Source organism: Leuresthes tenuis, unplaced genomic scaffold (assembly GCF_036924035.1).
Source record: "Leuresthes tenuis unplaced genomic scaffold, fLeuTen1.0.hap1 SCAF_16, whole genome shotgun sequence".
NCBI classification, from domain to species: domain Eukaryota; kingdom Metazoa; phylum Chordata; class Actinopteri; order Atheriniformes; family Atherinopsidae; genus Leuresthes; species Leuresthes tenuis.
This window is the reverse complement of record NW_027325370.1, coordinates 30231658-30248522: the sequence shown is the minus strand read 5'-3', so window position 1 is coordinate 30248522 and position 16865 is coordinate 30231658.

Genomic DNA, 16865 nt, shown 5'->3' with positions numbered 1-16865 from the left:
AACAGAACGTAAATCATGACACAGATGAAGCACATTATAGAAATAAGAGGGCTAGCAAATCCCAACCCAACAGGGGCATCGGCCCCAGCTGACATCCGATTGGCCCCCTGTAGTGCTCCTGTCCTGTCATACATCTGTCCTTTGTCCGAGACCGATGAGCCGATTATATGTGGATGCAATTCCATCCCAAAACACTCGTTAATGAGCCAAATAGGAATGTCCAGCGTGAATAAAAACTTACAGAAAAAGAAGATTTGAACATCTTGCGGGGAAAGTTTTTTAACTGACAACCGTCATAAATCTCTATTTACTCACAGCTGTCACGTAGCTTAAGTCTGACAAACGTTAAATTAAGAAGCAAAGCTAACATTAGTTAAGAGTAATGTTAACCAAGACCCTACTTGTGTTTAGACATGAGCATTTCGCTAATTCATGTACTTCTTTATTTGGATTTGTTTGTTAACATAAGGTGACCAGACGTCCCCGGTCAAAGCTGTCCCCGATTTTGACACTGAATGGGGGAATATGCACGCAGACTCAAAGTAACACTAGTTATTACGGTAGCAATTTAACGCATCGCCAGAGACGACATCACATGATGTACAGACGGGCATGTGTGTGAAGTGATGTAACATCGAAGTATGTATGATTGTTTTTCTGAATTGACGACCTAACGCAACATTATAAAAGTCAGTGAACGTTAACATTATGACACTGTTTTTCATATCCGTCATTAGTGAAGCTGTAACGTTACAGTTTTTCTTGATTGCTCAGACACATTTTTTGAAAGCTGCTCTCCTTTTCTCTAAACTGTGAACACAAAACCCAATTTTCGAGCTACATTCACAAAACATCAGACTCTTCTTTCAAAACCAAACTTTCACCTCGAAACAGTTCAATTTGTGCTCAAAACTGAACTATGTTGTCAAATCGTGCCCCGAGTCAATCAAAATTAAAAACACTACTGAGCAGTCACTAAACACTACATAGAAAACACAATGCTCAGGACATAAAGCTGGAGAAATAAATAAACAGTTCACTGTAGGCTAACCTGTGCATTTAGCACTTGTACAAAAAGACAAAAAACAGAAATCATGTTACATGTAGCACTTGTAAAAACAAGCAGAAATCTTGTGCATTTGCCACTTGTGTACAGTAAGCCCATGTAAAAATAAAATAATAAAACAATAATAATATACAAAAATATACAAATAAATGCCAGCCACAGCATCATGTCTCCGTACTGGGTCAGGCCACAGGACTTCACGTCATAGGCCACATTTTGTCTGGCCAGGCAACGAAAAAAAAAAAACAAAAAAACAAAAAAAACCTGGCATGCTGTATCCATGCTTGGCATGCCTCCACACCCATGTCACCACAGGCAAGTTCCATGGCTTGCAGGAGATTTACCCTGGTGTAAGGTTGGCGTTCATATACCTTCCACTGCCATGAGGAGAAGAATTCCTCTATGGGGTTTATGAAAGGGGAGAACAGTGGAAGACAAAGATTGATAAAACCTTGGTTCATGTTGAACCACTCTCTAACCTGGAGGGCTCTGTGAAAACTCACATTGTCCCAAACAACATAGATGGGATGCTCATCCTGCTGCCCTAACAGAGCATCTTGCATTTGATTGAGGAAAATGAGGAGCTGGGGAGTGTTGTAGGGCCCCATTTTGGCATGATGGTGGACAACCCCATGATTGCTGATGGCAGCACATAATATGACATTGCCACCACGCTGCCCAGGGACACCATGACCACCAACAATGGCCAATCACATTATAGCCTCTCCTTCTCTTTTTGGCGAGATTACACCAAGCTTCATCCATGTAGATGTATTCATGGGGTCTTTCCATTGTATCCAGTTGAAAAACCCTCTGTAGAAATAGATATAGTTTTGTAAGTGATACAGAAAAAGTGAGGCCACTAAAGTAAATCACTACTTAGAGTAATCAACATTGAATGCGTCTGGATATATACCAACCTGTACATACTGGAATCTTTGCTTTTTGACTCTGTAATGTCTAAGGTGTAATTAAAACAGGGGCGGGGAACTGCAGAGTGTCTGAGTTGCGATCAAAGGGCACGCTGTACAGCTGTTTCATGCACAGTCTGATGCGCTTGAGGACACGATCAACAGTGGCTGACACTGATGATACCCTCAAAATTTACATGGTCCTCAATGATCTTCTGCTGAATTTCATTCAGTTTAATGGCATTGTTCTCACGGACCATATCAACGATTAGGGTCTCTTGGTGTGGGGAGAACATACCTGTTCTCTCACCCCCATGTGGAGAACATGCAGTTACAAAAAATATACATGGAATACTAGGCCTACAAACAGTTAGGCCAACCCTCCATTACAATACTACAGTACATTGGTACAGTGATGTACTGAAACATATATTTACTTACAGTATGTCATACAGTAATTGCTGTCAACATTTACATACCGTATTATAATGTCAAAAAAGGTAATTACTTGTTCTCTTCTCTAAATCTTCAGATTATGGTGGACACAGTGAATCTACTGATGTTTGGTTGTACCCTTTGTCCGGCCTCCCTCATGCTCATACCATGGACAAGAACATGGTCAATCACAGTAGCTGTGATTTCATCAGATATTACTGTTCTTTGTCTTCGCTGACCACCTCTCACATGAACTCTTCCTCTCAGATTTCTATCCATTGTAGGGCCTCACAAACCAGTGCTCTCTGAACTGGCTTATATGTTCCCTCACATCATTAGCCTCAAGTGTGATCAATTTTGATTTGTTGTGTTCAAGTTGTGACACCTGTGCTTTAATTCGCCTCATTTTTTACTGACAAAGTGGCAGCTATAAGCAAACAGTTTACCAAACCTGTTACCACAAAATCTGCATGCAGAAGTCTTACTGCATCATTTTCCTCATTTACCCCTCTGACTCAGAGCAGTATGTCTAAACTTCTCACATGTAGCCGTCCTACTACATGCCCGCTGGACACCGTTCCTACTAATCTTCTCCAATCCATTGCTCCTACTGTAACTGCAGCAGTCACGCATGTGATTAATGCTTCACTGACATCGGGCACATTTCCTACCACCTTCAAACAAGCTCAGGTTACACCGCTGCTCAAGAAACCTTCCCTCCCTCCAACTCATGTGGAGAATTATCGGCCAGTCTCTCTCCTCCCGTTTCTGTCTAACATCATTGAAAGGGCGGTCTTTAAGCAGGTCAACGATTACCTCTCTCATAACAACCTCCTTGACCCAAACCAATCTGGGTTTATAAGTGGACACTCCACCAAGACGGCTCTGTTAGCTGTGACAGAAGCCTTAAAAGAAGCCAGAGCGACAGCTAAGTCCTCTGTACTTATCCTGCTCGACTTATCGGCTGCATTTGACACTGTCAACCACAGTATTCTTTTGTCCATGCTCTCAAGCATGGGCATCACAGGGAGAGCACACTCCTGGTTTGAATCGTACCTCACTGGTCGGTCCTTCAAAGTATCCTGGCTTGGTCACACTTCTGCAGCGCACCACCTTGCCACAGGGGTCCCCCAAGGCTCAGTACTGGGACCTCTTCTCTTTGCCATATACACCAACTCACTGGGACAGATCATCCGATCACATGGCTTCTCATAACAATGTTATGCTGATGATACCCAGCTCTATCTGTCATTCCCACCTGATGACCACACGGTCTCAGCACGGATCTCAGACTGTCTCTCTGACATATCAGCATGGATGAAAGCCCATCATCTCCAACTTAACCTCCCAAAAACTGAACTGCTTGTCTTTCCAGCCAAACCAACCATACAACACAGCATCTGCATCCAAACCGAATCCCTATCTCTTGCTCCATCAAAGGTTGCTAGAAACTTGGGTGTCATGATTGATGACCAACTAACCTTCAAAGATCACGTTACCTCGGTTGCTCGTTCATGCCGCTTTGCATTACTAAACATAAGAAAGATCAGACCATACCTGACCCAACATGTCACCCAGCTCCTGGTGCAGGCCATGGTCATCTCCCACCATGACTACTGCAACGCTCTCCTAACTGGTCTCCCAGCCTGTGCTGTGAAACCTCTGCAGATGATCCAGAACGCGGCGGCGCGTCTGGTCTTCAATCAGCCTAAAAGAGCACATGTCACCCCTATGTTCATTGAACTCCACTGGCTACCCTTAGCCGCCCGCATCAAATTCAAGTCACTGATGTTAGCCTACAAAGTGCTTAATGGAACGGCTACCATCTACTTGAATGCTCTTCCAAAGGCTTATGTCACAACTCGGTCCCTCCGTTCGTCCCAGGATTGTCGTCTAGCAGTGCCTACACCACGCCTAAGACAATCCAAACTCTTTTCATGTGTCGTCCCACGATGGTGGAATGACCTACCGAGCGCTACCAGAACAGGGGCGTCCCTATCTATCTTCAAGAAGCTCTTGAAAACCCAGCTCTTCAGAGAGCATCTCCTATCCTAGCACTTACCTTGTACTTCCCTACCCCCTCTATCTCTGCACTTTATCTTTCTGCACTTCTTTATATGCCTACACCCTATCTCTACTCTGTCACCTCTGACATAGTCAGACTAGTGGGTTCCTTCTATGTAGTTTATTGTTAGCTTTATATAGCTTGTTAAATCTTCATTTGTAAGTTGCTTTGGATAAAAGCGTCTGCTAAATACATAAACATAAACAATTCTGTTTGACTTTTGCCACCTGTGCTCACCATTATGCAGCATGGGTGCATCACAATGAAAATGTGTTGGCAAGTTGTGTCTAAACAGATGAAAAGTGCTTATGGTTTTGCCAAAAGAGTGATTGATTCAATCAGTGGGTTCAGGCAACTGAGCATTTGGTTCAGACAATAGGGTTTAGTGTTTTAGCAATTGAGAAAAACTGTAACATTAGTATGAGATTACCAGGTGATGACATGTTTTTCTCATGTTCTCCTCTGCTCTTATTCTACCCAGACTCCTGAGGTGGAGGTGAATGAGGAGATAACTGTAATATCACTAATTTTTTTTGATTGCCACCTTTTGTGTAATCAAAGCTGGTTAAGATACATGAAAAAGTTCTTTATTTCTGTTCTCTATTTCAAAATAATGATATTGGATGATTTTTCACCACTGCAATGAAAATGTCCCCGATTTTCATTTCAGAAATCTGGTCACCTTATGTTAACATTAACTATAATGTTTGGCAGTGAATAAGAAAAGAAAGGGTAGGGTGGGAATTCAGCAGTTTTTGAGCAAAAGAGTGAGTCTGCCAGCTGCTGAAAATGAGCAGCGTGAGAGCAGGGAGAGAGCAGCAGAAGACGGTAGACCAGAGGCTGGTCAAGAGCAAGGCACCTCCAGTCCCTCTTCATTTGGTCAGAAATCATTTAGGGAGAGCAATAACAGTTAACGCTGTAATGTATGAAATGTCTGATATTGTTATCTTGTGAAATGGCACAAAAGTTCACTGAAATCTTATACCTCATTAGGGGTGGGAATCTTTAGGCACCTCACGATTCAATTACAATTCAGGGGCTACGATTCGATTATAAAACTCACTTTTTTATTTCAAGCTTTCAAGTCTTTCCTTCAGTTTTAAATAAATAATAATGTGGTCTTGTAGACAGCATGGTTTCAGATGAATACATGCTTGGCGTTTGACACATATTTGTGTTTTAGCCACAAACTGGGACAGGACTCTCTCTGATACGGATAGCCAAAGTGAAGTTGGTGACTTAACCCCACATTCTGCTGAGCCGCCAGAGTCACCAATCAGTGCCGATCCTGCAGGATGTGATGGTAAGCGGCTATCTTGTAAAGTAATAACTGTGAGGCGTATGTATTGTGACAATAGGCTTATGTTAAATAATTTGTAATTTGCTGCTTTCAGACATCTTCCAGTGTGATGCACAGTCCTGTGCAGACATGAAAGGATTGTTCTGTTCCAGTAGGAACTGATGGTATGCTTTTCATTCTGTAAATGGTCTTTAGATTTCAGTGAAATATGCACTCATACACTTACTGTTTCTGAATACCATGAACGTTCAAAGTTGAGAGAAATTAACAATTGCCTCCAACATTTATTCATTTTGCTTCTCACCAGACATTTATCAGTCAAGAGCATAGGGTCCTGTGCAGCCTGTCCTTAAGGTTCTCTCCAAGACGCAACATGGCAACCGCAAGAGGGCATTCAATGAGTCGTGGTACAGAGACTACACATGGTTGGAGTACTCCATCAGTAGAGACTGTATTTCGCAGCACGAAATGGCTACTCAAACAAAGTCATGCATACAAGCCCGTATTAATGCACGGGCTTACCGGGGCTCAAGCCCCGTATATATAGATATAGACATAAACGCACACCATATTTTTGCCGTTTTACTACACTTTTATTATGAAGTTTCTTGTGCATGAGATTGTCAGGTAACCTGATCGTCAGTCAACCGTTAGCCACCGTTAGCGTAACTTATTTATTACAACCCATCCACATTTGGTATTATCTTTCGGCAATTTGCAAATGTAACCCGTGGATTCAGGGTGTTCAGTCCTTTAAGAGATGTACAAAAAGGAGGTCTTTCTTTCTTTCTTTCAGTTTAGAGACTTTGTAAAGAAGAATTTTCCTCACTTTCTCAATCCACCCCTTGAAACCCAGACTGATACCCTTTTATTTAAGGTTTATTGTTTTCTATCTATAAAATAGTTGTAATGTCTTATGGAAATAGCTTATACAAACTGCTTGAATGAAAATAACCCAAAATATTTATGTTTGAATAACTCAAGTTTATGTGGGGTTGCGGAGGCAAAAGGGTCATAAGAAAAACCCAGACATCCCTCTCTCCAGTGACATTCTCCAGCTCTTCCTGGGGATCCCGAAGTGTTCTCGGGCCAGAGGGGATATATAATCCCTCTAGCGAGTGCTGGGTCTGCCCCAGGGCTTGCTCCCAGTAGGACATCCCCAGAAAACCTCCAAAGGGACACAACAAGCAGGCATCCAGTGCACGCAGAAAGGTCTTGAAGAAGCCAGTAGAATCACATCATCTGCAAAAAGCAGAGATGCAACCCTGATGTTCCCAAACCAGACACCCTCCTCTCCACAACTTCCCCAGATCTTGTCCATAAAAATCACAAACAGGATGAGTGACAAGTCTAACGCACACTGTAAACAAGTCCAACTTAGTGCCAAGAATGCGGACACAATTCTTGTTTTGGTTATACAGGGACCGGATGCCTCGTAAAAGTGGCTCTGGTACCCCATACTCCCTCAACACCCCCGATAGAATCCCCCAGGGAACACAGCCTTTTGTAAGAGTACAAAAAAATATGTAGACTGGATGGTCTAACTCCCATGAGCCCCTCAATAACTCTACAAGGGTAAAGATCTGGTCCATTGTTCCATTACCTGGACCGTAATCTGTCACAGCCTCTTCTCCAACACCCTGGAGTAAACTTTATCAGGGAGGCTGAGAAGTATGATTCCTGTAGTTGGAACACACTCTCTGGTCCCCTTTCTTAAAACAAGAACAATGGAGTCCCCAGGTGACACCCCCTCCAGGACATCACCCAGAGACTCCAAGAAGGCCGTGTAATCTGAGCTGGTGTTTGGTGCATGCGCACAAACAAAAGTCAGGACCTTCCCTCCCGAGAATTGCAGCTGCAGTGAGGTGTCCCTCTTGTTCAATGGGGAGAACTCCAACATAGAGGCACTCAGTCGGGGGCTTGTGATTATCCCCACACCCACCCGACGCCTCTCTCCATGGCCAACTCCAGAGTATGAGAGAGTCTAGTGTCAATGAGTTTGATTCCAAAGCCAACTCTGTGTGTGGAGGTGAACCCAACTATATCTTGTTGGTACCACTCCACCTTACACACCAGCTTAGGTTCTCTCCCCACCAGCGAAATGACATTCCACGACCCAAGAGCCCGTTTGCCCAGGCTTGCACCTAACCTGAAATTTCCTCCACATGAATGGTAGGCTCACGTGGAGGTGGCTTTGTGGGGGGGACCTGGTTTCCCTTTTGTTTTCTGGTGTCACACCATCGATAACTTTGAATTGCTCTTAGTCTAACCCTCTCCCAGGAGACCAGTTTGCCATGGGAGACCCACCAGGGGCTCATGCCCCCAACAAAACAGCTCTCAGGATCATGGGGATATTCAAACCCCTTCACCACGTTAAAGTGTCAATTCCACAGAACATATGTCACTCTTTCTGTACACGTGAGATGAGAATAGGTCCAGAGAACTTGGCAACATTTCTGCACAGTTGATAAATTTCCTTTTCTTTGAATATTACAGATTTAGTTTACATTTCTGTATTCAGTAGCGGACTGTCTTGATTTACAATGGTTTATCAGGGTACCTCAGGGTCTTTGTGGCTATACTGATCATATTGATGTGATCATTTCTCAAGCAGTACTACCAGAGGACTTGTAGGTAACCTCTGGTGAGTGACAATTTATGCCCAATGCTGATAACTTTACTTTACAAGGACTTTACAACTTGTTTTCTCTTTGAATGTGGGAATATAATTTCCTCTGCACTTGTGTATATTACTGATTTAAGTTTCTGTAATATTCTCGAAAACTTCCCAACATTTTTGGAAATAGTATTTTTTCATCAGTTCATTACAACTGATTACACATATGCAGAATATTCATTATGTATAATACTATATTTTTTTCTTTTATTGTGACCTAGTTGCAATTTTCTAAATTAATCAGCAGCTCTATAGTGACATAAGATTGGAATCATCTCATTTAAAAAACAATGCTTCTTTTGTCAGTTTCTGTTAATAGTTTAATTTAAATGTGATTTCATATGATTTATACTCAATGTGAAGAGTATGTGGTGCTGATTTAAAGAGTCTTTATGTTTGTTTTAGCAGGTTGTTTGTGAATTTGTACTTGTTGTACTCAAGATGACGGTATGACACAAAGACAAGAGGAATACATGCAAGTCATTCAGAAGCACACACAAATTACAGCTCATACTGATTGTATTTCTTTACAGTTTACTTGTTTTCAACAGACAAATAGTATCACCAGATTGAAGAAATTAAGAAGAAAGGGGAAGGGAGGATGACAGCAGCATTTTGAAACGTGCTGTGGTTGTTATAAAAACTGGCTAATTATTAGGGAAGTATTACTCTCTCTTTCTCATGTGCACACAACACATTACATTCGTGAAGAGAAAGCTGCGAGTTTTACCATCCAGTGTGAAAGTATTAATGGGTGTGAGTGTGTGTGTTTGAATGTGTATACATTTATGTAAAGGCTCAAGTTTGTTCTCTTTACCTGTTCTCTTTACCTCGGTTCGCTTTCCAGTGAACCCTGGTTTGATTTGCTTAGAGTGGGAAATGCAAACGGACTATCCAGCAAACCAAAGATAGGAAGTGAACCAAACAGAGTAAGTAACGTAGAACAGAGTACATTTTGGGTTGGAAAAAAGCAAACACCGCAAAACCGGAGAAGTAGAGGTACAAATAAAGTAAACAAATAAAAAGTTGGAAAATGTCTCATGGGCAGAGTTAGGGTTAAGGCTCCATCATTTGTTTTTGTTGTGAAAAAGACTGCTGAAGGAGATAAATTTCTATTTTTGATCCTGGCCAATCGATGAGCCGGGTTTTCTTCTTCCTCATGCTTTTTTCCTTCCAGGTGGTGACGTTGTCTCGGCAGATGGTCTACTTTCAAAAGTGCAGTGTGAAAGTGAACCAAACATTCCCCATTCCCCAACCAATCAAACCAAGTCCCCCAGACTGTCCTGGTATTAAAGCTCTCTAAGTGGCAGGGGACCAGCAATAAATTAGAGAAGGGAAAATGCAAACATATGGATTTTTGGTTTAATTATTTTTTGTGGCACACTTTTCATTCCATATAGGGCCCATTAAAAGCAGTCACATTCTCTGTCTATGATGCTACATTGTTGTAAGTCATGCAGTGTGAGGTCCAGCATCATCGTGCTTCAATAACTACTTCAACTCCAACAAAAAGTCATAGTCATAGGCCATAATTGTGGGGCAGCTGTAGCTCAGAAAGAAGAGCAGTTGCCCACCAATCAGAAGGTCAGTGGTTTAACTCCAGTTTCCCTGGATCACTTGTCGAAGAATCCTTAGGCAAGACACTGAACCCCACATTGCCTACCGATGCATCCATCTGTGTGTGAATGTAGTAGGAAGCACTGTGTATCTGTGTAGACTAAGACGTGCTGTATGACTGTGTGAGTGAATGGGTGAATGTGGCATGTAGGGTTAAAGGCACTTTGAGTGGTCAGCTAGACTAGAAAAGCACTATAGAAGTACAGGCCATTTAACATTTATGTTAGGTGTAAATCCTCTCTGATTCCAAACAAGTAGGGAAAACATGTTTGTTCCTCACCTGCACAGAACAGTAAATTAGTATCTTAATATTCTAATAGGTCAAGAGTTTTCACTAAATGATTGTGGGCATTTATAAACTTGTGTAAAACATGTCTAATGCTGATAAATTAATGTATTATTTGATTCATGGTGTATCCATAACACTTCCATGAATGATTGAAAGTAAGTGGAAGCATAGGTTCTCTGGTCCAGAATAAAATCTACCTATCCTAACCTATATTATCAATGTTTGTGCCTTTGGACATAACTCTTTCAATTACTAACTTTGTATCAAAATATCCTTTGTTACAACCTTATTTGAAAGTTTTGCAAATTTATTAAGAATAAAAATAAATAAATAAAACATAAATGCCATCGCCTTGACAGAGAACATTCTGACCCTAAATATTATGGGGTGTGAGCAATGTCATGGCCCTGCATTCTCCCACGCGTCTATATTTTGACTTGTTAACCTGCATTATTAAAGACTACTTTTTATATATTTTAGTAAGATTATGGTTTGTTAGGAAAGAGTTTATTTTAACAGACAGCATTGTTACTTATGTGACTTCTTGTCTCACGTTACATTGTCACATATTCTTTTATTGTGTCAGATGCACAGCTAAATTGCGTTTATGCTAATTGTTCAACCTTTTTCTGTATGGTGTTTATTGTACAGCACTCTTCATATCATCCATGGGTTGCATTTATTTCACAAGTCTTGTTTGCATAGTCTGCATTTTGCAACAAGTTTAAAAAGTTATATACAGGGATTTAAGCAACTGAAAATATTTCTGTTGACTTCTCAGTAATCACTCTCCTGGCATTTTGAAGGAAACATCTTAATAAAGAATACACTATTATAATACACTCAAAGGGCTTGTCTGCTTAGCTGTGCTTGGGTTCAACAGTGACAGAAGAAAATGCTGCCTGATTCCTTCATTCTTTTAACTTCCCATATTAATTATCTGACATGCAGTTTTAGACAATTTTAGACAATTTATTTACAGTGGAGCAGTCTCCTCTGTAACCTGCTCCATCTGCATCCTATAGCATATTTATGTAGATATAGAAATATGTGTGTGTGTGCATGAACATATAGTATGACTTGTTTTTATATAACTTGTTATTATTGTCAAAAATACCTAGTACTAGTTTCCTAGTACTTACAAAATTCTTACTGTATGCTTAGTTTCTACTCTACACACAAACTACAGTATACGTCCCTTTCAATTCAAATAATACTCCATAAATCTCCAAAGGGAGATTATATTGCTGCAGTAGAAATTATCATTCGAGAATGCATAAAAGATTAAAGATTAAAGATAGACAAAAAACATTTAGGAAGAAAAAACTGAAGTTTAGAAGAAAGAGTTATGGAGGAAATATTTAGGGATTGCCTCAATGGGCTGAGGTATTGTTTTTGGAGCTTTGCAAAAGCTTAGCTGGTGAGTACACACACAGTGTTGGCACATGACAGTTGAACTCTCTCAGCAAACAACATTGACAGCAACTCACAGTTCAACATCTCTATCTGCAGTCTCTGTCTGTCCAAAATTAAAGTTGAAAAGACAGTTAGAGCTATCTGTTGATCTAGAGTTGATCTTACATCAATGTCTCTGTAAAAAAAAGTTAAACTGTGTCAGGTCTCACAGAGACACTTAAGCTTTTGTATATTGTCTTGTCACTTCCTGTTTTATTTTAAAATTAACAACTCCTCTCGTTTCAGATAACTTGCTTTTCCTCCCGTGTCATGTGTCTCATCGTCTTCCCTGATTCCCAAGTGTTTCCACCTGTTCCCCTTGGTCCCTCATGTGTATTTAGTCTGCTTCTTCCCTTGTCTCGTTGCCAGTGTGTTGTATTGTCTCTCGAGCTTTCGTCCGCTAGCCTCCACAGTGATTCCACAGTGATTCCACGACTACGTAATCCAGAGATCTTGTTTGTTAATGATTTTCTCTTTGAGAGCGATTTATTTTATTTTTTTTTGTTGTAAGGTTTTTCATAGATATAGCGAAGTGAAGTTTTATTTCTATTTTTGTATTTTCAGTAGTACCTCCGGTAGAGGAGTGTCTTTGATTTCTAGTGTTAATTTTCATAGCAACTCCATTAGAAGGAGCCTCTTTTGTTTATTGGTTTTGTTAAGATTCTATAGAGCCTCCGACGTTTCGGAGAGGGGTAAATTTAATTGTAAGATTTATATAACCTTTTGTTTGTTCCTCCTGGCGTGGAGAGAGTTTTCTTTTGATAAGTTTTATAGTCTCACTCTTCTCCCCATAGGTATCGAGAAGAGTGAGTTAGGAATTTATAATCTATTGCTTTGCTCTGCAAGTAACTATCATTATATAAATAAAATCTGGTTATTGTTTCTACCCTGCATCTGCGTCCAGTGCTTCACGGTTCGTGACAAACTGCCTTCCTTTCATTCCTACTGTATCCTGAACAGGGGTAAAAGCTTGTCCATTTTATCTGCCAGTGATCTCACACTTTCATGATGATCAGGGGAGGACTTCCTAATTATTTTTCTCCATTTTTCTCCTATGCTGGATGCGTATGGATATTTCAGCTCATTTGGATTTGCAGTCTTATTCATACATGTCAGGGATTTAGACTGTATCTTGCAGGCTGTATCATGTTGTATCACTGGTGTGTATGTGTGTTTGTTTCTAATGCAATAAATAAATATTGTAACTTTCTTGAAAGACCGTGTCTCAGGCTCTCACTAACATGTCACCTTATTGTCATCTGAATGGGCTTGTGGACTTCGAAGGGATCCTCTGGAGATTCTTCGTTTTGTGTGGGGTTTGGAATAAAGCTGACAGAATTTTTTGCCTTATAGCCTTGCCTGGATCACCTAAAATACAAAATCTTCAATACTGAAAAATATATTTAGTTGTTCTGTAGCCTCACATACTGTGGGTGGCCTCTGAGGTAGTTGGTAATCCAGGCCACGAGTGGAGCATCCATTTGCATGTCCAGTAGCATATTCCTGATCAGGGCAGGTTGAATGGTGTTAAAAGCACTGGAAAAGTCAAAGAACATGACTCTCACAGTGCTGCCTGCCTTATCCAGGTGAGTATAAGCCTTGTGCAGCAGAAAGATGGTGGTTGGGGGGGTTGAGGTGGATTGTGATGAGGGCTAGAGGGGTGATCATGAGTTGAGGGGAGGGGGTTGGACAAAAGTGAGTGTGTCTGGGGAGAGGCACGGCAAGGCAAGTTTATTTGTATAGCACAATTCAACGACAAGGTGATTCAAAGTGCTTTACAGAGACATTAAAACAGAAGAAATAAAAAGCATGATTTAGAATTTAAACAAAAGAAAGAAATAAGAACAATTGATAAAATTAAAATAAAATGATAGTCTAGTATATGAGATAGATATGAAAGACACAATCAGTAGTCAAATATGATTCCGTTTTGAAACTCAAGCTTATTTGGAGCTTTATTCAAATGCAGCTGAAAAAAGATGTGTCTTCAACCTGGACTTGAATACACTGAGTGTTTCAGATGATCTGAGGCTTTCTGGGAGTTTGTTCCAGACATGTAGAGCATAGAAGCTGAATGCAGCTTCTCCATATCTGGTTCTGACTCTGGGAACTGATAAAAACAACCGATCTAGATGACCTGAGGGGTCTGGCAGGTTCATAGTGGGTCAGGAGGTCACTGATGTATTTTGGTCCTAGACCATTCAGAGCTTTATAGACCAGCATCAGAACTTTAAAGTCTATTCTCCGACGGACAGGCAGCCAGTGTAAAGACCTCAGAGCTGGACTGATGTGCTCCACTTTTTTGGTCTTAGTGAGGACTCGAGCAGCTGAGTTCTGGATGAGCAGTAGTTGTCTAACTGACTTTTTAGGTAGACCTGTAAAGATGCTGTCACAATAATCAAGCCTACTAAAGATGAATGCATGGACAAATTTTTCCAGGTCCTTCTGAGACATCTGGGGCCCCATGTACAAAGGGTACGTACGCACAAAAAAGTGGTGTACACACTTTTTCACGTCAACGATCAGATGTATCAAGAGCAAAATGACCGCGGAAATGTGCGGTGCCTCACGCAAATTTCAGGGCTGTCGTACGCACTTTTCTACAGCTGTTGTTTCTTTGGCGACACTTACAGGTGATGTTCGGAAACTGTTATAATGAATAAATTTAAACACAATTTGTCCTCAGAATTAGCGATGTGCACATCTGAGACACTTGAACAATTATCACTGATAAACAATTAACACACCCATGTGTCTGCAATTACAGTTAGAGTGAATATAAAAGTATGCGCAAAGTGGTGCAATGCATACTATTAAAAACAATGGCTGCTTTAGCGGTTTTGGAAGACATAGCAAATGGTGCAATAAGGAGAGAGCGTGTACACAGCGAGGAGCCATGTGCTGCCTGTTCCCATACAGGTGATGACCACGTTGGGGTTCCTGGCAACTGGGGCATTTCAAAGGGAGCTGGCAGACCGATCGGGACAGTGCCAGTCGACCCTGAGCCGACCCATGCCAGCCGTGTGGGACGGGATTTTCCGCATCTCAGCCAGGTATATCAAATTCCCACAATGCAGCTGAACAGGCCAACATTAAAGCGCAATTTGCAGCGACAGCCGGTTTTCCTAATGTAATCGGAGCTATCGACTGCACATACATTGCTATAAAAGCGCCATCACAGGATGAATTTGTGTATGTCAACAGGAAGCAATTCCATTCCATCAATGTACAGATCATTTCTGATGTGCAAATGCACTTAACTAACATTGTGGTGAGGTGGCCTGGTTCAACGCACGATTCATACATTCAGTAACTGAATTGTTGGGAACAGACTACAAGCTGGCACTGTGCGCGATGGGTGGCTTCTTGGTGAGTAATTTTATTTGTGTAATTGTCCTAATATTATTCCCTGTGATGTGCACTGAGCATGTGTGCCCCCAATTTCTATCCCGTCTTCACAGCATCATAGTTGGTGGTTAAAGTTAGTAACTTGCTGTTTTTTGCTGGTTAAACAACAGCTTAAGATCTTTCTAACAAGCCCCTGATCGTCTCTGTGTGCAAATGTTACTAACTCCGTGCGTAAAGTGTGAAATGTCTTAATCAGCCTCCCTTTTTCCCCAGTGGACTTATGCACTGTGTGAAGGTCACTGTGTGAACACGTTCGTTGTGAGTTACACAAATACAGGTATTTACCTTGGGGGTAATCAGAGTCTCCCACACCCACCATCCCTGAGAGAGCAGCGTCACCCATAGCTGTGCCGACTCTCTGTTCAAACAGCCTCCCCCCTCCACCTGTTTTGGCCACACTTCGGCGGTGGGCAGCCAGTCTCCGCTTCACATCCACCTTCATATCGGACCACTTCTTTTTCACCTCTGCTTGTGTGCGCTTCTCAGACCCCACAGCATTAAAGGCCTCGCTCACGCTCTCCCACCCACTCCTGTTACGTTTGCTGCTTATATCTTAGGACAGCGTGCCAAAGAGCACATTTTTGCGGGCCTCCACTTCAGAAAAGTAGCACCTCCATCTCGCTTTCCGTTAAGTTCCTCTTTTTTCCCGTCTTACTCATTTTTTCTTTATTTTCTGATCGCACAGCAAGAGGAATCGCAGGTGCAAGGCTCATTTAAATATGATTTGCATATTTAAGTAGGGGCATGGACAAGGAGGAGTCGGTTACTTTGACATGTGCGCTCAATTCCACGTTGATTGGGATGTACAAAAGAAATGTGCTTGGATTCATGCGTGCACACACATTGATACATCCAGATATTTTTGTAGGTTGGAGGGCATTTTGGTTTGCGCCTACGCATGTTTCAGTAGGAAATCCATGCAAGTCTTTGTACATGAGACCCTGATCTTTTAACTTTGATATATTCTTAAGGTGATAGTAGGCTGACTTTGTTATTGCCTTAATGTGTTTTTCAAAATTTAGGTCTGAGTCCATCACTACACCCAGATTTCTGGCCTGGTTGGTAGTTTTTAGGTGTATACATTGAAGCTCTGTGGGGACCTGCAATCTTTTCTCTTTGGCTCCAAAGACGATTACCTCAGTTTTGTTTTTGTTTAGCTGAAGAAAGCACATCCAGTCATTAATCTCCTCAATGGGCCTGTACAGGGCCTCGGTCTCCTGGTGACATTGTAATATATATCTGTGTGTCATCTGCATAGCTATGGTAGTTTATTTTGTTGTTTTTTATAATCTTTGCCAGTGGGAGCATGTAGATGCTAAACAGAAGAGGTCCCAGGATGGAACCTTGGGGAACTCCACATGTGATTCTTGTCCGCTCAGATGTAAAGTTATTGACACAAAGTACTTCCTGTTCTCTAAGTATGTTTTGAACCAGTTTAGTACAGTTCCGGAAAGGCCCGTCCAGGTCTCCAGTCATTTGAGTAATATATTGTGGTCAACTGTATCAAAAGCAGCACTGAGATCCAGTAAAACTAAGACTGACATTTTTCCACTGTCTATATTCAGACATATTAGCTCTGTCTTAGCTCTGGGTTCCTAAACACTTTAAATGGTGTGCCTCAAGGTTCCGTCTTAGGACCCAC